The sequence below is a fragment of the Chrysemys picta genome, chromosome 4, assembly GCF_011386835.1.
Source record: "Chrysemys picta bellii isolate R12L10 chromosome 4, ASM1138683v2, whole genome shotgun sequence".
NCBI lineage: Eukaryota > Metazoa > Chordata > Testudines > Emydidae > Chrysemys > Chrysemys picta.
In genome coordinates this window covers 63,472,640-63,495,736 of record NC_088794.1, presented here as the reverse complement: position 1 = coordinate 63,495,736, position 23,097 = coordinate 63,472,640, and the positions used below count along the sequence as shown (strand labels likewise).

Sequence of the window (23,097 nt, the reverse complement as noted above, 5' to 3'; positions counted from 1 at the left end):
CTGGGGGAGGTGGGATCCATGGGGCTTGACAGGCTGCTGGCCAGCTTCTCTTTTGCAAGGGGGATGGGACGTTTGACACTCCTGTAACAGTATTACGTCTGGTCTAGTTTCCTGGCGTACGGCTCTCCTGTAACTGTGCCAGGGTTCATTGCCTGTAGCCCAAGGAGCTCCTTAGTGGTGGGCACTGAGGGTTTTGTCCTTCTGCCCAGGAGTGTGTGAACTGGCGAGCTGTGCCGGGACACCTGACAGTGCTACGGATGGGTCCCTGAGCCTACTGAAGCTTTTAATATTACCAAGTTCTTTGCTCTTTGTACTGTCTTCTGCTAACCCATTTGACTGTGTCTGACAAGGGCTAGACAACCAGTACTGGAACAGGTGTATTGGAGAACTGTCAATATGAGCAGCTCATTAATCTTGCGCTGTTATTGGTACTTTAAAATGTATGTTCTCTTGCTACTCGGTGTGTTGCGAAACAGGTCAGTTTGAAAAGCTGACTAGCAGGCTGTGATAAGAGGTCGTCTTTCCTGTTCAATGCAGCTAGAGCTGTGCCACCCTTGGACCAAGGATGGTCAGGACTCCCATGTTCTCAGTGGTTCTCTGGCACTTGATTGCAGATGTCACACTTGGTACCTGGTCTCTGCTGGCAGCATTCGTGCCTAGACAGCATAGCACATCTCTGGCTCAGTTCGTACCCTTCAAATCCCCAGATGGGCACTGTGGATTACGCTGTTTCTGATTCCTGCTGTGGTGACGTGGCACAGTGTCCTCTGTACTGAATATTGGCATACGTGGCAATCTCACCTCTAGCTGGAGTGCCTGAGAAGTGTTTTCTCTTGGCCCTCCATCTACAGTTATTCTCCCAAGCAGGTGTGAGGCTGGGTCACTCTGTCTCTGCTTGTCAGATTCTGTCTGGCAAGTGGGTAGTGCTTGAGTCGTATTTACTTCAAACTCCTGCTGCAGTTCCTTGCTTTCCCTGTATACAGGTGTTCCTGAAAGCAGGGGCACTGCATGAAGCCCCTTATTGGGCTTATATTTCACACTTCGGTGCTTGATCCCTTGCTGAAGTCTTCTTGCCAATGTCTTCTGTTATACAGCTTCCAGCAGTTTATGGTCTTTCTACCTCAACCAGTTTCTGCCCACTAACCTATCCACAAAACCTCCTGCAATCCTTCTACAATGGCTAGCATTTCTGTTTTTCAATCTGGGCATAGCTGTGCCATGTCTTCGAGCGATGGTCTTGAAAGAAGACCGCTCCCCACCCAGGTAAGCTTGCCCAGATGGAGATCGGAGTCTTTGTTTAGTGTCGGAGTTTTGGTGCAGGTAGCCTTTCCCTTGTTGATGTGGAAGGGCAGAGCAGAACGGCACTGGGGTAAGCAGTTTGAGTGGAGTAGTACTTGCTCATGACAAATCAGTGCTGGATTTGCTGAGCTATGTCACGTGGCCATGAATCCCTAAGGTGGGTGAGGCGATATAATTTTTTTTTTTTTTTTTTGGACCAACTTCTGTTGGTGGAAGAGTCAAGCTTTTGAGTTACACAGAGCTCTTTGGGTCTGACCTGAAGAACCACTCCGTATTAGTGCATCATCAACTCTTCTTTTCTCTCTGTGTGACGAAGACTCTGTGTAGCCCCCACGTTTCTGCCAGCGCCCTGAGTTCGGTAAAGCAGCACCTCAGACTTGGTGTGCCTTGTGTCTCTTGCAGACAAGTTGTGCACCCATTTGGTCATTTGCACTGCGACAGCTGTTCAACTGCTGCGCCAGGGAGTCGCTTTCTGCGGGTCTGCCGTTATACAGAGCTGCATGCCAAATGGGTCGTTCTATCGCTAATCATGTATGACCTAGCACCTGGTGTGCTCGACCCCATGTTGGATCCCAACAGGCCTCCATGTTGTATTTCAGACACATCAGTGATGAGTTTTCACTAGCTGTGCAGATACATGCTCTTTGCACCATTTCTCAAAATACAACTTTGCTCTGATCCGGTTCTCGACAGACTAATTAGAGACACAGTTGTGTGTGGTAGAACTAACTGTTCCAATTCACATTACTTAGCTTTCGGTAAGTCTGTAATGTAAAGGTCTTGCCTGGTAACTGGTTTGTTGAAAAGTTGCCTTCCCAAGTAACATTCTCCTAGGGCAAGAATTTGTTTTCTCTCTCTTGACGCTGTAGCATCGGAGTATCCATGTTCTTGCATGGGGTTACAGACCCTTAGTGCTCCCCTAAGGTGTATGGCAGCTCCCTGTTGTCACTGGGCTTGTCTCTTAGCGCAGTGGGGAGGGTTCCCACCCTCCTGTATTTTTCTGCAATGCCTCTTGCTCCTAGGAATAGGTAGAAGTCCTGGAGCCACCTCACTACCAGGTTGCCTTCCAGACTGAGGGGTTCAGGCAGCTTCCTTGGCACCACTTTTGCCAACATCTAGTTTTCTTCTGACACACCCAAGTGCAGGGAAGCCCGGGCCCTTCCTGGCCCCAGCAACATGGCTGAAGTCCTGGCAGCAGAAAGGTCATATTTGCCTTCTACTACCCTGGAGTTTGGAATGAGCAGCTTTGCCGTTAGATTTTATATTGAACTCATCTGCATAAAGCAGAGCTGCATCTTTGGCCTGGATCTGTCCCTGGTGCAACTCCACTGACTTAAATACAGTTACACCAATGATGAATTAGGGTGCATGTATTTTGAGTTATAAAATTTGCAGCATACAAATTCAAGCTGATGAAGCCTTCTGGGGTTGTAGTGATATTTGCTTGAAGTGGCTACACCACTGAAAAAACAGTGGCAAGTGGATTAGGAGGGTGGAGGATGTGTACAGTTTTTTGAAAAATTGTTTTTAAAAAAGACATATCTTTAAATCTTTAGAATAAAAAATCTATTCACCTCTTCTGCGGTCCTGTTGGTTAACTGGAGCAAATTCTGTCTTTCATCTGAGTTCTCCAGAGGAGCATTTTTAATTCAAGAGAACTTGGGGCTGTATTCTGATCAGTCACTCTGCATTCACAGCAGTATAATGCCCAACAGCGAGGTATTGTAGAGTAACTGAGGTCGGAGTGCAGTTCCTCATGTTTCTTTCAACTGAGGTTGCAGAGGAAAGCTGGCGCTTTTGATGCAGCCAGCAAAGCGGCTTCTTTCCACTTTTTAATTAAGCTGTTTTAGTGTTTTTCACCCTTCTGCTTCCGAGTCGCAGACAGACCACTCTCTGCAGAGGACACAGCTGGCAAGGCAGGTTGTGGGTGTGCGCATGATACTGATGGCAAGTAGGTGATTGAAAAACCCACCCTTTCTGGACAGGTTGAGAGGAAAAAATCTCTGCCCCCCCAAAATGGTAATGCTTCATGGCAAAGGTTGCTGATGTGACAAGTGGCATTGTCAGTCATTTGATTTGCAGGCACTTATTCCACAAAATGTACCCATTCAAGGGAAGGAATTGTCCAAACCTTCTAGATACATGGGGTAAGGGGAGCTTTTGGGCAATCAGTGCAGCACGCTTGCTAAGATTACCTGTTTAGATAGTCCCTGCCCCATAGAGCTGACCATCTATTTGTTCTGTGTGCGCGTAGTGCCTAGCCCCATGGGGTCTGGGGCATGATTTGGGGCTCTTAGGTGCTACCATAATACATGTAATGTGTCATATCCACTATGGAGACTAGCCACAAGAGGTTTCAGAGGGGTAGCCGTGTTAGTCTGTATCAGTAAAAGCGAGGAGTCCTTGTGGTACCTTAGAGACTAACAAATTTATTTGGGCATAAGCTTTCATGGGATATAACCCACTTCATCAGGTGCATGGAGTGGAGGATACAGTAGGCAGGTATAAATATACAGCACATGAAAAGATGGGAGTTGCCTTATCAAGTGGGGGGTCAGTGCTAACAAGGCCAATTCAATCAGGGTGGATGTGGCCCATTCCTAGCAGTTGACAAGAAGGTGCGAGTATCAACGAGGGAAAATTTATTTTTTGTAGTGACCCAGCCACTCCCAGTCTTTATTCAGGCCTAATTTGATGGTGTCAAGTTTGCAAATTAATTCCAGTTCTACAGTTTCTCATTGAAGTCTGTTTTTGAAGTTTTGTTGTTGAAGAATGGCCACTTTTAAGCCTGTTATTGAGTGTCCAGGGAGATTGAAGTGCTCTCCTACTGGTTTTTGAATGTTACAATTCTTGATGTCTGATTTGGGTCCACTTATTCTTTTGCGTAGAGATTGTCCAGTTTGGCCAATGTACATGGCAGAGGGGCATTGCTGGCACATGATGGCATATATCACATTGGTAGATGTGCAGGTGAACGAGCCCTTGATGGTGTGGCTGATGTGGTTAGGTCCTATGATGGTGTCCCTTGAATAAATATGCGGACAGAGTTGGCACTGGGGTTTGTTGTAGGGGTTGGTTCTTGAGTTAGTGTTTCTGTTGTGTGGTGTGTAGTTGCTGGTGAGTATTTGCTTCGGGTTGGGGGACTGTCTGGATAAGAGCCTACTACTGCTACCAGTTAGGAGTTACTACGGTAGGTCAAGTGGCAAGGCCGGTGGTTTTAGTCCTGAATATCCCAGGGTTGATCCCCACTTACAGTCTTGAGACCAGATCCACAACGTTACTTAGGTACGTCTACATCTGAGGGGCTGTTAGGCTAGAAATGGCCCTCAGTCAGAGCTTCTGCTGGCTTATCCCTGCTCTGAACGACTGGAGTAGAGGGACTCCATTGGGAAGGGGGATCAGTGTTGAATTGACAAGCAAGGATGGCAGTTTGGCAGCAGCGTCCTGGGCGTTCTGGAGGGGAGTGAGTGGCCATGGGAGGCCAGAGAGGAGCAGGGTGTTGTAGTCATCAAGGCAGGGGGCCAGTATTGCACTTTGCCATCAGACTTGTTTGATAAGAGTCTACTACTGCTACTGGGTAGAGACATTCCTGCTTCAGCTCAAGCAGCGTGGCCATGGATGAAACAGCACAAGGCTTGGTGATGATGTAGATGTGTGGGGAGAAGGAGGAATCCAAGGTAATGGCCATGGAGGAAAGATGAGGTGCTCAGTTTTAACCTCGTGGAGGTGGGAGGTGGTCCAGTCCAATACCAGAGGTTGCCCTAGTGCTTAGGACAGCCTCCCTCTCTCCTGATCGTTTGTAGGTAGCAATCAGTAGATTTAATGAATTGTCAATGAAGTCCTTTGTTCCTTAAGCTAACCCTCCCCCCCAGCCAATGACACTCTGAAGCTGCAGTGCCGTAAAGCTTAATGAGCTCTAAAAATAATGCAGTGAGCGTGACTGGCAGGAAGGGGACTTTCCTTGAGGAGCCGAGAGTATAGATGTTGACAGCGCATCAGCCGGTTAGGCGCCAGCTGGGGGAGCCATGAGATGTCACCTGATGTCAAACACAGCAGCCTCAGCTACACAAGGGCTGCAGAACAGCTCCTCAGCACAGGTGAGGCCAGCTGCTTGGTGCATGGATCTTATTCCAGTCCAACACGGCAAGGAGCTGTGTAGAAATCACTGGCTGTAGCTGCTAGGCTGTGGCAGTGTTGCCTCTACAGTGGTTTTGTTGCTCCGCATTCCTATTTAAGTTAGATCAGACCCTGTTTTTATACCCTATATTCTGCATGAGTTGCAACCTGTACTAGGTTTAAAAGCATGAAACGAGACTACTAGTTCCATGGCTGGGGGAGAATGGCTGGAGGGCTTTAGCCACTTAGGTAACAGGATGATGTAAAGAATCTTTTCAGGAAGTCATCTCTCAAGCTAGCCCCTATAATGGACACAGGCCCAGCTGATTACAGTGGGCTTGGACCAAAGAATCCTGTGTCTGCTGGTTAGAGCAATGATGGTAGAACCCTGCTGGCAATGACTGACAGCAGGGATCTGCAGGTTCCACTCTGCAAAGAGGCCACGTAAAAGCAACCCCTGCTTCCCCAGCTGGTCTGTTCTCAGGATGTCAGTGGGAGCTGCTGACTTGGTGATTACTGCAAGCTTTCACCTCTCTAATCCTGTCAGCCCCCTGGGCTAGCAGAGCTGGGAGAGTGAGCTGGTCCCTCTCCTCCTCAGGCATCTGCAGCAGCGTTCGTTATGCATTCTTGATTGTTGGCTCTGTGGCGTTGATGATGCGAGTGCCAGAAAGAGCCCAGCTTGACTCTGAGCTCCGGCTGAGACAGGGGCTGGTGGTTAAGGAAAACGTATTCCTTGCCAGCAGAGCAGACTGGGGCTGAGCTGTGAGCCCCTCCCCCCCCCCCCCCACATGCCTTCTTTGTAATGTCCCTTCTTGGAGCAGTCTCACTTGAAATCCGGCTGTAGTGAGCACAGTTCTGATCACAGCCAGGGGGACACCCCAGCAGAACAGTATCTCCCATGCTGTTGTGTGTGCAAACATGTTAGTCATCACTGGCTCAGCAGCAAAGGTGTTTCTCTGGTCCCCATTAACCCTGTGAGCTAGAAAAGTGCTCTGATTGCCATTATTCCTATGGGGAATCAAGGCACAAGAGCACATAGGTGCTGGAACTGAAGGTGCTGTTGCACTGCCTGGCTTGAAGTGGCTTCCATCATACCCAGGGTTTACAGTTTGGTTCAATGGCTCTCAGCCCCCTTGCTGAAGGCTGGTCTACACTGAAAACTTACATCAGCATCACTCTATTTCTGAGAGGAGTGAAAAATCCACCCCCTGAGAGAGGGTGCTATGCCAGCCTAACCCCGGTGTAGGCAGCGCTAGGTCAACGGAAGGATTCTGCTTTTGACCTGGCTGCCCAGGGAGAGCCCTTCTGGGGTGAGCCGCCACGCTGACATGCAGCTGCAGCATTTAAGCATAGGCACACCTTAAGTGGGAGTTGGTGGCAGAGCAGGGAATTGAACCTGGGTCTTCAGCCATCCTTCCTCTCTGCTCCTTTCCTAGGGCAGTGGGTCTCAAACTTTTTTTTCTGGTGACCCCTTTCACATAGCAAGCCTCTGAGTGCGACCCCCCCCCCCAATAAATGAAACACCCTTTTTAATATATTTAACACATTATAATAAATGCTGGAGACAAGCGGGTTTGAACTGGAGGTTGTCAGCTCACGACCCCCTGAGGAGTCCCGCCCCCCCAGTTTGAGAACCCCTGTCCTAGGGGATGTTTGCTTGGTTACTGGGTCTGCTTCTGGTGCCATTTGTGTACAGACAGAGCCATGTAACTGCTGCACTCATCAGACACATTTGCAGCCAACCTTTTCCCAATACACCTGTCAGCACCTGCCATGTTGTGCAAGCATGTTTGTACCAGTGCATTGTGGGAAAATCAAGGCAGCTCCCATCCTGCATCTGCTGCTAGTGCCAGAGATGGGAAGGCCTGTGAATGGTGGGTAGTAGTAACATTGTGCAGTGGACTTGGATCCTCCCACATGAAGAGCTGCGTGATGGATCCTGGGTACAGCTGCAGAATAAGGGTGATTCGCAGCCTGACAAGCTTGTTGAAGCCCTTGTCATAGGAGCCAGGCATCAACCCTGTCCTGTATGGAGCCAGTTTCCTTAGCTCTGCCAAGCATGGTGCCATGCTCGCATTGGTCACACTAGCAGCACTCAACTGGGGCTGCAGTAGCAACTCACCAGGAGCCTGAGGACATAAAATGGAGCAGATTGTATCAGGGCTTTGGAGTTGTGCTCTGGCTCCACTCCAGTTCCAGGCAAAAACCTGCAGCTCCACTGCTCCGGAGCTGCTCTGGGCTCCGCTCTAAAGCCCTGGATTGTATTGCAGGGAAGTCCTGCAGCCTAGGTGCTGCCTCCAGAGATGACAGGCCCCAGCATGCAGTGCTCCACCTTAGCCTGAGTGGGGGCTCCCATAAGAACAGCCCTACTGGGTCAGACCAAAAGTCCATCTAGCCCAGTATCCTGTCTGTCGACAGCAGCCAATGCCAGGTGCCAAGAGGGAATGACCAGAACAGGTAATCACCAAGTGATCCATCCCCTGAAAGTGTTCCATCTCCCAACACCAGCTGGGGCTGTAGCCTGCTGTGACCTGTGGTCAGCTCTCTGTATTGCAGGGCCCACAGGCTGCACAGTGGGCTGCCCTAGTCCTGGGAGCGCCTCACTGTCAGTCTGAACAGAACCACCCGGGTGTATCAGCACTGATGTGGCTGGTCAGCTCCAGGGCTGTAGACCCTATGTAAATCAAACACAGCTTCTTGAGTGTTTATAAGCATTGTCAGCCCTGGGATCAATTAGCTCTGCTTGTGCTGAAGTATTATTCCAACCTGGTTTTGCATAAGAAACCTGGGAGGGATTTGTCCCCTGCTCTGAAGTTGCGGTGCAGCCTGCTGATCCCCCTTCAAAACTGAATTGCCTCTTGATTAGATTCTGGAGTTATATTGTCCTGTCTCCCAGCTCACCATCTGTTCTCAATGTAGGTCTCAAAAGGAATAGCTTGGTGAGATGTGCACTGTCCCTTTAAAACAGGCTAGCAAGGCGCATCACTTTATGTATTCCTTCCTCCACTTCTGGAACACTCCGCTGGTGTCACGTGCCCTTTGACATATCTCGCCCCTTGCCCTGAGTGGGAGACGGGGGGCAAGGGGACTGTGATTGGCCTGGCTGCTGCGTATGGGGACATGCATGTGTGCGCACACACCCCGTTAACTCTCATCATGGAACCTAGGGAGGGAATCCAGCTGAGCTCGCTTGATGGAGGGAGGTTTTATTCCATGCTGCCCATCTCCATTGTGAGCATCGGGGTGTGTGTGTGGCGGGGGGGTCATCTGTGGCTTTATCACGCCTGTAGGGCCTGATCCCATGTGCTCTGACCACGGTGGGGCGGGATGGGCCCTTGGGAGCCCTGCTGCTGTTGAAAAGACACAAATCCAGCTGGCACAGTCAACTCCAGCCAGTGTAACTGGCAAAGGGCCCAATTCTGGCCCAGTGCCTTGATGGCAGAGTTGCCCATGACTTGAGTGGGAGCGAGAGTGGGCCTGAATTCTTCCTGGTGTTTCATGTGCCCACTTGGTCTGCCTTGGGCAGTTACTGGTCTATCTGCCCCCTGCAACCCAGACCAGAACAGACGGGGCCCCAGCACCTGGAGCTTTCCACGTGCCTGGTTCCAATATTCAGAGCCTGTCTGCAAGGGAGCTCCCTGAAGGTCTGCTGGGGCCAGGAGCCTGCTGCCTTCATACCTTGGGGGGCCTGATTTCCCTCCCCTCCCCCCCCGACCCTGGTGTGAGTCACGAATGACCCACTGATGTCATGGCTCTGCCTCGGAGTGAGAAGAGGGCTGGGGGTCCAGGTGCCTTCAGCAACTGTCTGTGCTAGGAGAAGGTTTGTATGTGGAATCATAGAATATCAGGGTTGGAAGGGACCTCAGGAGGTTATCTAGTCCAATCCCCTGTTCAAAGCAGGACCAATCCCCAACTAAATCATCCCAGTCAGGGCTTTGTCAAGCCTGACCTTAAAAACCTCTAAGGAGGGAGATTCCACTACTTCCCTAGGTAACCTATTCCAGTGCTTCACCACCCTCCTAGTAAAACAGTTTTTCCTAATATCCAACCTAGACCTCCCACACTGCAACTTGGGACCATTATTTCTTGTTCTGTCATCTGCCACCACTGAGAGAAGCTGAGCTCCATCCTCTTTGGAACCTGCCTTCAGGTAGTTGAAAGCAGCTATCAAACCCCCCTCACTCTTCTCTTCTGCAGACTAAATAATCCCAGTTCCCTCAGCCTCTCCTTTTAAGTCATGTGCCCCAGCCCCCTGATCATTTTCATTGCCCTCCGCCGGACTCTCTCCAATTTGTCCACATCCTTTCTGTAGTCTGGGGCCCAAAACTGGATGCAATACTCCAGATGAGGCCTCACCAGTGCTGAATAGAGGGGAATAATCACGTCCCTCAATCTGCTGTCAATGCTTCTACTAATGCAGCCCAATATGCCGTTAGCCTTCTTGGCAATGAGGGCACACTGCTGACTCATATCCAGCTTCTCATCCACTGTAATCCCCAGGTCCTTTTCTGCAGAACTGCCTGCCAGTTAACTTGTGTTAAGCACAACTGCCTGTCTCCAGGGGGGTGCTGGCGTGGGTTGAAAACCCCCCATTTTACCTCAGGGAGAGCAGGCCTAGGTGGCTGCTGAGCCCTGTCTGGGGGCTGAGCATGCTGTCTCTGCTGGCTGGGGCTGTTGTGTTGGCACAAGGCTCCTTCCTGACGCCGGATTTCAGCACTCAGCAGGCCCAGTGGGACTGCGCGAGTGGTGCGGGTGAGTTTCCTTGGTGTTGGGTAGCTGCTTGTCCATCTCCTAGGCAGAGGATGTACCGGTCCCTGTACAAAGAATGACCTTGTCTAATGTTGCACCATGGGGCGGTGCAGGATTCTGCCTGTCTGAGGGAGTGAGAGGAGTGCTCAGGGCCAGCCTGGGCTTCGTTTCACTGCTCTGCCACAGACTCTTCCTGTGACCTTGGGCACCTCTGCGCTGGAGCTGGCAGGGTAACTTCCAGTCTGGATGGACCTTCCTACACTGGCTCCCTGTCACAGCCCCCGAATTCAAGAGCCTAGGCATGTATGCAGGACAGGCTAAAGGCCTCAGTCCCAAGCTGTGCCCTGCCCCGCCCCGCCCCACAGCATGTAATGCAGTAATGATTGTGGGGCTCAGATGCTACAGCAGGGGTGGGCAAACTTTTTGGCCAGAGAGCCACACCTGGGTATGGAAAGTGTATGGCAGGTGATGAATGCTCATGGAATTAGGGGTTGGGATGTGGGAGGGGGAGAGGGCTCCAGCTGTGGGTGCAGGCTCTGGGGTGGGGTCAGAAATTAGGGGTTTGGGGTGCGGGAGGGGGCTGCGGGTGGAGCAGAAGGGTTGGGAGTATGGAAGGGGGTCCAGGCTGAGGCAGGGGGTTGGGCTATGGGAGGGGGTTTGGGCTCTGGGCTGGGGGTGTGGGTTCTGGGTGGGGCCAGAAATTAGGGGTTCAGGGTGCAGGAGGGGGCTCCGGGCTGGGGCTGAGGGGTTTGGAGTCAGGGAGGGAGCTCTAGGTTGGGGCAGGGTGGTGGAATGCGGGGTAGGGGAAGCTCTGGGGGGGGGGGGGGGGATGAGGGGTTTGTGGTGCAGGAGGGTGCTTGAGGCTGGCACCGAGGGGTTTGGAGGGCAGGAGGTGGATCAAGGCTGGGGCAGGGCGTTTGGGCACAGGAGGTCAGAGGTGCAGGCTCTGGGCGGCGCTTACCTCAAGCAGCTCCCGGAAGCAGCAGCATGTCCGCCCTCCAGCTCCTATGCGCACTGCCCCATATGCAGGTGCTGCCCCTGCAGCTCCCATTGGCCGCAGTTCCTGGCCAATGGGAGCTGTAGAGCCAGCGCTTGGAGCGGGGGCAGCGTGCAAAGTCCCCTGGCTGCCCCTACACATAGGAACTGAAGGGGGGACATGCCACTGCTTCCTGGGAGCTGTGTGGAGCAGGGCAAGCCCCGACCCTGCTCACCTGCGGGAGCTCGAGGGCCGGATTAAAAGGTCTGACAGGCTAGACGCAGCCCACTGGCCATAGTTTGCCCACCCCTGTGCTGCAGTGCTCAGGTTAGATGGGCCCCTGGGGGAATTGCGCTGTATGCTGGGAAGTGGGCGTCGGGTGGGGGTTCCGTTGGGAATGTGGGGGCAGGGCTGGTCCATGCAGAGTTTGGACTTTGACTCCAGAGAATCGTTTTGCTCTGCAGCTGGTGTGAAAGTGTCCGTCTGCCCCACTGGTCCCTCCATTGCAGGGAGGGTGTTTGCTCCAGGAGGGTGAGTGTGAGCAGCGAGCTCTCCCACCTGGCACTTCCCAGGCTCCCTGCGTGTTTGCTCAGCTACATACAGCAGATGCCATTAACCCTTCCCACACGGGCAGGTTCTGAAGTGTTTTGCTCCCCTGGGAAAGGCCAGCTTTGCAGCTTGTAGAGGAGGCTTCTGTGGGCTCTGGGGCAGGGAGCTAACATTTGCCTCAGCAGGCAATCTGGGCAAACCTGGGGCCGATCGACCTTCTTTCTCTGCCCCACCTTCCCCTGCCGCCAGGTGCTGCTCCCCGCCCCCTTCCTGCTGGAATTGGAAGGGGGAGGGTGGCTCATGAAGGCAACAGCAGCTGTGGGGCAGGGACTCTTGGCACAAACAGAGTAGCAGGGCTGTTCAGAGACTGGCTGGCGGGGGTGAGGTGTGCTGCCTGCGGCAAGGACTGGGAGTGGGGTGGCAACTTGTGGGGAGATGGGGGCTGTACATCCCGAAGGATGGATATCAATATACCCCCCTCCCTGGGGCGGGGTTTGTTCACCTATAGAGCGTGGCCCTTTGGTGGCCATGGGACCACCTGGACCCTGCCACAAGGAGTTGGCAGCAGCAGGGTCACGTTACACCCAGCCCCCTTACAGGTGCGGGGACGGGGGGGGATTGAGAGGCTCCCCCTGGTCTTATCTCGCTGCAAGGCCTGCTACCCTGGTGTTCAGAGAGCACAGAGCCTGCCCCAGCTGGGCGTGCCAGACACGTGCACAGTGGGGGAGCCGGCAGCGTGGTGCCCCGTGTCCAGAGGAGGTGTGATCCCTGGGACCCTAGGCATAGCAGCTCTCTAAAGCCCGGATGAATGTGGTTTATACATCACTCAGCTGGTGCTTTTGCATAGAGCAGATTCAGCATCTTGTGGCTCATAAACCACCCCAGCTCATTAGACACATCTGCATAGCTGAACAGCTCAACATCAGCTAGCCTGGCACTCAGCCATACCAGCTGCTCCCGCACCTCTCTGCTCCCTGGGCTGGGGAGGAGAGCAGGGTGGGATCTGCTCACTCATAGTCCCTGCGCTCTAAAACCAGCCTTTCCAGGTCTGAAAATGCCACTTGGTGAGGTGTGCAGGGCTCTGTCCCAGGCAGGCGTCGTCAACTGCTGTCGAATCTGGACAAAGATTTGAGCCACTAGACCTGTGAAGACAAACTTCCCAGCGGAGCCAGCTTTGCCAGGTGCCAGGCTCGCTGCCTGAGTCTGCAGGCAGAGCAGTGCCTCAGTGCTTTTCCAATTCTTGTACGTCTTCACAGCTTTTCTTCACAGCCCTGTGGGGAGAAGCCTGAAACTGACATGAACAAGGTGAAGACTCTGCTTCGGCTTGGGAAAGGTCTCCGCAGCAGAGAAGCATGGGAGCTATTTACTGAGGATGAAGGAGATCTCGGAAGATGGACTAGACGAGGGATGAGTAGTGGGCAGATTCTAGCCCCTCCAAGCAAGGCTTTGCTTTCACCCATAGCCTGCCCTAGTGGGTAGTTACCACAGCACGTGTGACACCCTCTGGTGTGTCCATCTCGCCCTCTTCTGAGCCCTCTCACGGAATTGGCATGACAAGGGAGGAGATCCCAGCCGTGATTGCAGCTAGTCTGTATTTGATGGCAGGAACAATAGATCATCTGAAGTGTGAGCTCACTGGGGCAGGGACTGTCATCCGTGTTAGGCCTCTGGAGCCTAGCATCATGGGGCCCTAAGCCAGGAGGTGGGCGCCTAGGCATTGCTGTAATGCACATGATGGATGAGTAATAATTATCAATAGCTCACCCTCTGCAGAGCTGGCTCGCCAGCCGTGCGGAGGCCGTACCCTTTCCTGCGGGACCAGTCGTCACAAAGGAGCAGGGCTGCTTTAACATGAGCCAAATAAGACGTGGCACATTCCGCCTGCAGCAGCAGGTGTCAGTCTCATCTCAGGTGCCTGCAGCACAGCATGTGTGAGCAGCAGGATCGTTTCCAGGACATGCGGTAATATCCCAAGGGCCCTGGTTGTGGGAAAGGGAGCTGTCCGGGCCCAAGCCTGGTCCCGTTTGCAGAGCAGTGTGGCAGGGACTGGAAATGACACTGAGCTCCTAGCCTTTAATCTTCAAACACCCTCCCAGTGTGACTTCAGGCTCCCCACCCCTTTGGGAAGCAGGCAGGCCATCAGCCTTGTGCTGCAGGTGGGCAAGCTAGGGCACGGGGAAGTTAAAGTCCAAACTTTCAAAAGTGGCCACTGATATTCCCCCCCGGATGCCTCAGTTTTTGGATCCCTGTGTAAGATGCTGGGGCCTGATCTGACGTGTTGGGCACCCACCACCCCATTGGCTTCAGGTGGACACTTGGCACCTTCTGAAAATAAAGTCCCAGGCATCTGCTGCTGGGCTCCCCAAAACTGAGGCCTCAAATTCAGTGGTTGCACTTGAAATCTTAGCCCTGAATTGCTGAAGGCTCCGTACTCAGCAGGGGGCAGAGCCATTAGTGGACCCCTGACTCCTTGCCCTGGACTTTAGAATCATAGAATATCAGGGTTGGAAGGGACCTCGGGAGGTCATCTAATCCAACCCCCTGCTCAAAGCAGAACCAATCCCCAAATTAGCCAATAGTCAAGGCTTCCTCTTATTCAATAGTTGGCCTAGCAATGATCCAGCTAGTCAGAGGGAGTTTCTGGGCCAATGTTTCATGAACCATCAGGGCTAAGCATTCCCATGAGCCCAGATTCACACTGGGGCTGTTTTTCTCTGACTGGCAGGGGCACTGAGGACAAACTCAGTAATATTTGAGACCCGTGGATATTCCGGGGCCATATAAGCATTTGGATAGAAGAAACAGTATAGCATAGTGTGTATGTCACTTTAGGTTGCAAAGGTCAGGCCAGAAATAAGGCACATTTTTGACTGTAAATCTAATTAACTGTTGGAACTCAGTGGATTTAGTCACTTGGCGACTTTACATTGAGTTGGATGTCATTTTTAATTATATTATATTATATTCTATTTAAAAAAAAAAAAAGTACTAGCTCAACCACAAGGCAGGGGCTGGATGCAGGAATTGCTGGGTGAGGTTCTCTGGCCCATTCTCTGCAGGAGGCCAGACTGAATGATCCCTTCTGGCCTTAAGTCAGTGGTAACTGCAGTTTGGTCAGTGTGTTTCTTCTCTGATCCACTGGCATACGCTGCTCAAAAGGAAAATCTGTGCCTTGCCATAACAGTTTGGTCCTAGGTGCGCTGTGACAGAGATCAAGAGATTTCAGAAATCTCTACGGCACATCAGGCTGACTTAATGTGAAAGATTTTTCTCTTGCTTTTTCTTTTCCCCTCCAGCTATGAGTTGTTGTGAAACATCAAAGGTTTGTTTCTGCAAATCTGAACACTGAATGTTTCAAAAGACACTTTTTGCACCAATCTGGGAACAATTTTGAAACCTCAGCTACACCATATTTAATGGAAATGTTTTTCTGCAGCTGTTCTAAATTTTTTGAGTCCCTTACCTGCCCCCACTTCTTATAATAAAAAAGTAATGTACAAAAAAACCCAACCCAAAGCCCTATTAATGCAGTGTTAAAACGGGTCTCTTAACATCACATCAGGAACTGCAGAAGTCCGTTCCCTAGCAATGGGGGCTCAAGCCCATTCAAATCATGTGTGTTGTACCATGCAGTTATGGGGGGTAGGGTTTGTTTCCCCTGGTGGCAGCTGGGGACCCCAGTGGAGATCCCCATTGTGCTGAGCACTGACCAGATGTTGGTGTAAGAGGGTCCCTGACAGGCCCAGGTGGGAGGAACAATGGAACCCCCCAGCAGAGGGGTCAGCGTGGTGGTTGCAAAGGGCAAGCTAGTGCTGCCACTGTTGGCTTGATTGTAGTTTTGGGGGTGGGTTTTGCTGAGGGAAGATTAGCTAAAGGGACTAATGCAGGAGGGGGCAGGGAGTGCATGAGAGGAGTTTGGAGCAGAGAATGGGGGCAGTAACAATAACCTGTAAAAAGCGGCTGGCCCAGTGGCTAGGGAGCTGGGTGTGGACTTGGGAGAGCTGAGGTCAGGTTCCTGTCAGTGCAAGGGGGATAACAGCAGTGCCCTGCCTGCCAGGGTTGTGCCCAGGTAAATGCATTACAGAGTGATATGTTCAGCTGCAGTGTGTGTGGGGGGGGTGTCACGTCAATACCTACAGCAGATGACATCAGTGTCCAGAGGTCCCTGATGCAGCAGGTGCTGCAGGGGGGCCTGGACACCACCTGCCCCCCGGGATTGGGATCTGCTTGCCATCTTGGGGACTGGCCCTTCAGTCCAATTCCCCATGGTAGGGAGGCCTCTGTGCATTCTGGGGAGCTAACCCCTGAGCTGGGGAAACTGGAACTGAAAGTGTAGGGGGGGAACAATGTTCTAGAAAAGCATGTGGGTGAGATTCACCTTGGTGTGCATGGTCCCCTTACCTGGAGTTTGGGGGTGAGGATGCAGGGGAAGCAGCCACACAGCTGCTTTCTCTCCCCCCCTCCCCACCACCCCGCAGCCCCTGCCTCCCACAGAGGGCAGCTCCACACATCCCTAAATGGGAGGCAGCCTCTGGATGTGCTGGAGCAGTGGCTTTCAACGTTTCCAGTCTGCATACCCCGGTCAGGAGTCTGATTTGTCTTCGTAACCCAAGTTTCACCTCCCTTAAAAACAATGTGGCTACAAAATCAGACATAAAAATGTCCCAGCACACACTTACTGAACAATGGGGCGCTTCCTTTCTCTTTTTTACCGTATAATAAAATTAATCAATTGGAATCTAAATCTTGTACTTACATTTCTGTGTACAGTATATAGAGCAGTATAAACAAGGCATTGCCTATATGAAACTTTCATCTGTACTGACTTTGCTAGTGCTTTTTATGTAAAACTAGGCAAATATCTGATGTACCCTGGAAGACCTTTGTGCATAGGTGCCGACTTCCTCTCTGCCCATGGGTGCTCGACCCCTGGTCCTCCACCACCCTTGCCCTGCCCCAATTCCACCCCCTTCCCCCAAGTCACTACCCTGTCCCACTTCTTTACCGCCTCCTCCCCCTCCCTCCTGGAAAATCCTAAGTGCCGCCAAACAGCTGTTAAGCGGCGGGCAGGAAGCGCTGGGGGGAGGAGTGGAGACGCTGTGCGCTCGGGGGAGGGGGTGGGGGCACAGAGTTGGCGCCTATGCCTTTGTGTACCCCTGGGAGTGCACGTACCCCTGGTTGAGAACCACTGTGCTAGTGGACTTGTCCTCGTGTAGCTCCAGTGGTCTCAACCACCCATATGGGGAGCAGAGCAGCCAGAGCTGCTGTTTCAGCCTAGGTTTCTGCTCTGTGTCCCACCCATGTGTTGGACAGATTCTGCCCTGACTACACAGGATTTGGATCATTGGCACCATCTCTGCCAGGGCTGGAGCACCCATGGAAAAAAATTAGTGGGTGCTTAGCACCCACCAGCAGTCAGCTCCTCCCTCCCTCCCCCAGTGCCTCCTGTCTGCCACAATCAGCTGTTCTGCTGTGTGCAGGAGGTGGTTGGGGGGAGAGGGAAAGGAGCAGGGATGGGGTGTGCTCAGGGGAGGGGGCAGAACTGGGTGGGAAGAGGTGGGGCGGGGGGCTTGGGAGAAGGGGTGGGGCCTGGGGCAGAGCAGGGGATTGTGCACCCCCGGGGTCTGGAGGAAGCCGCCCTCTGTGATTTGGGTGGCGGGTAGATGGGAACAAACATCCAGCTACCTACAGCAATGGAAACACTTGTGTTTTTACTCCATGCATTCCCCTGTGGTATCTCTGAAATGAGGTACAGGGCAATGGAGAGGAGAGCCTTGGAAAGATGCTCTTTCCTTTCTGCTAGAAACCTAAATAGATTAAAAATATGAATCCAACCTGGTGCTGGTTCAGGGGAAGCCCCGAGTGAAACTGAGTAGAAACAAAAAATGGAGTTGACCAGCCTGGTATCCAAGCTGAGAGAGAGTGAGAGAGAGAGGCAGAAAACAGGAAAAACGGCATTAGCATTCCTCCTTACATGCTCAGAATCCACTTTCACTTGGCCGGGACAGAGGGAAGGCCATGAGCTTCTTTTTATTAAAAAATCATTTGTATGTCCTTTTTATCAGACAAAAAATCCTGAAACGATAGCAGTTATGTCTGTTATCTCTGCATCTCTGGCCTTGCTTACAAATCTCTCATTTATTTATGAGAGTTGTATTGTAGTAGCACCCAAGGGCCGTAGGCCTGGCCCAGAGCCTCGTTGTGTGTGGTGCTGTACAAACATAGAACAAACGATGGGCCCTGCTCCGCGGAGCTTTGAAGCGAATGCTTGTCAGGGTGCAGAAAGATCAATGGTTTTGTTAAATAAAATAAAAACTGGATTTTTTTTTAGTTGAAATCAAATACATATTTTCTTTTTAAAAATAAACTAACTGTTAACCCTTAAGTTTACTGTAATTCATTAACAGTGAATTTAAAATAATATTCAAGCAGCAGGTGTTTGCCAAAGTTTTAAAGTCAGACTATTTAACTGGTGGCAATCACTGGCTAGACATCTGGAACCAGAGTTTGTTGAAGCGCCAAACCAGCTTTTGATGGCAGTAGCCTCTTCTGCAGGTGCAGAGAATATTTTTCTCATTTCAGTTTATTCAACTAGTTCAGTACAATAACTAGGTCATTCAAAATTGAGAAAGCGATTGGGAGTTGAAAAAGCCGGCAAGCTTGTTTTTCATTTCCAATCTGAGTAAAAACAAGGTGTATGGGGAAGAGATCTACAGGTTCAAACATCTTGAAGGACATGGTGACCAGAAACAATCACTTCAATTCACTGAGTACAGAATATACTTTGTTTAATAAATCATTTCAAATGCAAAACATAAGTAAAAAAGGAAGCTGCTGTACCCAAGGTAGTTAAATTTAACTAACAGTTTTAAAATGCTGGTTTTGTTTATTAATGTAGAGTCTTAGTCATAGACCATTGCACATAATGCTCTTTTTGTGCTTTTTTTTAAATTAAATTCCAATTTCCATTCAAATGCAGCTTGACACATCACAAGTAAAAAAAAAAAAAAAAAAGTATCTAATAAATAAGAAATGCATTATAATTTAACATACCTGTGGTGGAGAAAACACCACTGCAGCCCCACCACAGTAGCATTTAATTTCAGAAAGGGGAACTACACAAAAATGAGGGGGTTAGTTAAACAGAAATTAAAAGGTACAGTGACTATAGTGAAATCCCTGCAAGCTGCAAGGAAACTTTATAAAGACACCATAATAGACACTCAACTTAAATGTATTCCCCAAATTAAAAAACACAGTAAGAGAACCAAAAAAGTGTCACTGTGGCTAAACAACAAAGTAAAAGAAGCAGTGAGAGGCAAAAAAGCATCCTTTAAAAAGTGGAAGTTAAATCCTAGTGAGGAAAATAAAAAGGAGCATAAACTCTGGTAAATGACATGTAAAAATATAATTGGGAAGGCCAAAAAAGAATTTGAAGAACAGCTAGCCAAAGACTCAAAAAGTAATAGAAAAATTTTTAAGTACATCTGAAGCAGGAAGCCTGCTAAACAACCAGTGGGGCCACTGGACAATTGAGGTGCTAAAGAAGCATTCAAGGATAAGGCCATTGTGGAGAAACTAAATGAATTCTTTGCATCCATCTTCATGGTTGAGGATGCGAGGGAGATTCCCTAACCTGAGCCATTCTTTTTAGGTGACAGATCTGAGGAACTGTCCCAGATTGAGGTGTCATTAGAGGTGGTTTTGGAACAAATTGATAAACTAAACAGTAGTAAATCACCAGGACCAGATGGTATTCACCCAAGAATGCATATTGGGGTACATTAGTAGAAGCATTTCCAGCAGATCGAGGGAAGTGATTATTCCCCTCTTTTTGGCACTGATGAGGCCACACCCAGAGTACTGGGTCCAGTTTTGGTCCCCCCACTACAGAAGAGATGTGGACAAATTGGAGAGAGTCCAGCGAAGGGCAACAAAAATTATTAGGGGGCTGGAGCACATGACTTATGAGGAGAAGCTGACGAAACTGGGATTGTTTAATCTGCAGAAGAGAAGAGTGGGGGGGGGGGATTTGATAGCAGCCTTCAACTACCTGAAGGGGGGGTTCCAAAGAGGATGGAGCTCGGCTGTTCTTAGTGGCGGCAGATAACAGAACAAGGAGCAATGGTCTCAAGTTGCAGTGTGGGAGGTCTGTGTTGGATATTAGAAAAAACTATTTTACTAGGAGGGTGGTGAAGCACTGGAATGGGTTACCTAGGGAGGTGGTGGAATCTCCATCCTTAGAGGTTTTAAAGGCCTGGCTTGACAAAGCCCTGGCTGGACTGATTTAGTTGGGGTTGGTCCTGGTTTGAGCGGTCTTAATCTTCTATGATTCTATGAAGAGTTCTGAAGGAACTCAAATGTGAAATTGCAGAACTACTAACTGTGGTTTGTAACCTATCATTTAAATCAGCTTCTGTACCAGATGACTGGAGGATCGCTAATGTGATGTCCCTTTTTAAAAAGGGCTCCAAAGATGATCCTGGCAATTACAGGCCGGTAAGCCTCACTTCAGTACCAGGCAAACTGGTTGAAACTATAGTAAAGAACAGAATTGTCAGACACATAGATAAACATGATTTGTTGAGGAAGATTCAACATGGTTCTTGTAAAGGGAAATCATGTCTCACCAATCTAGGGGGGTCAACAAGCATGTGGACCAAGGGAATCCAGTGGATATAGTGTACTTAGTTTTTCAGACAGCCTTTGACAAGTTCCCTCACCAAAGGCTCTTAAGCAAAGTAAGCTGTCATGGGATAAGAGGGAAGGTCCTCTCATGGATGGGTAACTGGTTAAAAGATAGGAAACAAACGGTAGGAATAAATGGTCAGTTTTCAGAATGGAGAGCGGTAAATAGTGGTGTCCCCTAGTGGGCTGTACTGGGCTCAGTTCTATTCAACATATTCATAAATGATCTGGAAAAGGGTAAACAGTGAGGTGGCAAAATTTGCAGATGATACAAAACTACTGAAGATAGTTAAGTGCAAAGCAGACTGTGAATAGCTACAAAGGGATCTCACAAAACCTGAGTGACAAAGTGGCAGATGAAATTCAGTGTTGATAAATGCAAGGTAATGCGCATTGGAAAACATAATCCCAACTATACATGCAAAATGATGGGGTCTAAATTAGCTGTTACCACTCAAGAGAGAGATCTTGGAGTCATTGTGAATAGTTCTCTGAAAACATCCACTCAGTGTGCAGCAACAGTCAAAAAAGCTAACAGAATACTGGGCATAATTAAGAAGGAAAATATATTGCCTCTATATAAATCCATGGTATGCCCACATCTTGAATATTGTGTGCAGATGTGGTCACCCAACCTCAAAAAATATATATTGGAATTTGAAAAGGTTCAGAAGAGCGCAACAAAAATGATTAGGGGTATTGAACAGCTTCTATATGAGAAGAGATTAATAAGACTAGGACTCTTCAGCTTGGAAAAGTTATGATTAATGGGGGATATGATAGAGGTCTATAACATCATGACTGGTGTGGAGAAAGTAAATGAGGAAGTGTTATTTACTCATAGCACAAGAACTAGGGGGTCACCAAATGAAATTAATAGGCAGCAGGTTTAAAACAAACAAAAAAGGAAGTATTTCTTCACACAACACACAGTCAACCTGTGGAACTCCTTGCCAGAGGATGTTGTGAAGGCCAAGATTATAACAGGGTTCAAAAAAGAACTAGGTAAGTTCATGGAGGATAGGTCTATCAGTGGCTATTCTCCAGGATGGGTAGGGATGGTGTCCCTAGCCTCTGTTTGCCAGAAGCTGGGAATGGATGATAGGGGATGGATCGTTCAATAAATACCTTGTTTTGTTCATTCCCTTTGGGGCACTTGGCATTGGCCATTGTCGGAAGACAGAATACTGGGCTTGATGGACCTTTGTATGGCTGTTCTTCTCATATAACAAAAATGTAAAAATTAAGAATCTGAATGAATATAAAACTATATAAAGCTTAAATCAATGTGTATAGATATAGTCTAACCTCTGGTTAGCAAAAAGAAGCACCAAATTTTCGTGTAAATGTTTTTAGTTGCAAATGTACATATTTTAATGGTTACCAATCAGTGTGAATCAGCCATTCTTTAGGAAAATAACTGAAGTACAAATGCAAAACATGATTAAAATCAATTATTTAAATTAAGGTTTCCTGCTTGCTGATTTAAATCATGATTAAAATCAGTGACTTAGGTCAATTCACCCAGATGCTCATAAAACATTAAGGGGCAAGTTTTCAACATCCTCATTCTTAAGGACTGAATTCTGTTCACCTATTGTGAGGTCAGCGGGGAAATCGAACCCAGCAGGCTTGGGCCCTTACGTTGCTAAATCCTCTGGCTGCTTGCCTACCACTTCTGAAAATTAAATGTTCCAGCTGGTCTTACTGGTCTGAAATATTGCTTTAACTCGTAGGTAAATATTCCTCCCTGCTCTGGATATCGGCTTTCAAGGTAGCTTGTGGTGGGGAAACGTAAGCCCCAGTAACAGATGTTCTTCCATATGGCTGTATTGAACGGGATCAAAGATAAGGTGAGGCTGGTCAGAAGGTTCCTGTGGCTCTTCTGAAGTGAGGCAGGCAGGAGGAGGGGGGGGTTGTCAGGGGAGCCCTGCACTCCTGTCCCAGCACGTGAGAGCTGCTTTACTCTGGCATCTAGGAAAAAAGTTAATTTGTTTTCTCTCTTCTCACATCTGAGCTCCGTGTGCAGATCCAAGGCCGTGTGAGGAGATGAGCCTGAGGCTCTGTAGGCAGCTGGGCTTCAGATGAGCAAGGAAAGGGTGATGCCCTGGTACTCACTACCCCTCCTATAGCACCTTTCACCCAAGGACCTTGCTAATTAGAATTGAGTCTCACAACTAGCCAAAGGACAGGCACCAGTGCATTAGGAGACAGGACTGGTGGGAGGTGCTCAGACAGTACAAGGACTCTGGAGAACAGAAGGGAGAGTCATTATGTCCATTTCACAGGTGGGAAACCTGAGGCGTAGAAAGGGGAAGGCACTTGTGCAGTCACACACCGAGTCTGTGTCCTAGGAGTCTGACATGCTGACAGACCCCTCTTCTACCCCGGCATGACGCTCCTCCCCAGGCAGTCAGCTGAGCTGCCGAAAGCCTGAGGAGCCATTAGCAATCTCCTGAGGCAGCCAGTCCGCCTGCTGTGGTTTGTGTGTGATGAGATGAGTAAACACTGTGGGCACCAGTTCAGCTTATGAAACATCTGGTGTGAATGTCTCTTAATTGCTCCTGCTTCCTTAGGCAGAACTCTGCATCCGGGTTTACCTAGGAACCTGTTTAATGAACGACGTTCATTGTCACACTAACCCCCGGGTCCCGCCAAGATAAACACGCCGCTTTCATAAGGCAGGGAGCGCTGGCCTGGCTGCTCGCTAAGTTCATGCA

General features: G+C 49.8%; 1 protein-coding gene across 4 annotated transcripts in view; it reads left to right on the top strand.

Annotated features, from left to right (window-relative positions):
* ELAPOR1 (endosome-lysosome associated apoptosis and autophagy regulator 1) overlaps positions 1–23,097 on the top strand; it is a 90,744-nt gene that overhangs the window by 3,342 nt on the left and 64,305 nt on the right. The window contains exon 1 of one of the 4 annotated variants that reach the window (XM_065592453.1): positions 22,212–22,230. The exons of the other annotated variants lie outside the window; for them this stretch is intronic. The gene's annotated coding sequence lies outside the window, so the exon portion shown is untranslated. Of the gene's footprint in view, positions 1–22,211; positions 22,231–23,097 lie in introns of those variants that run through there. 4 annotated transcript variants of the gene reach the window in all.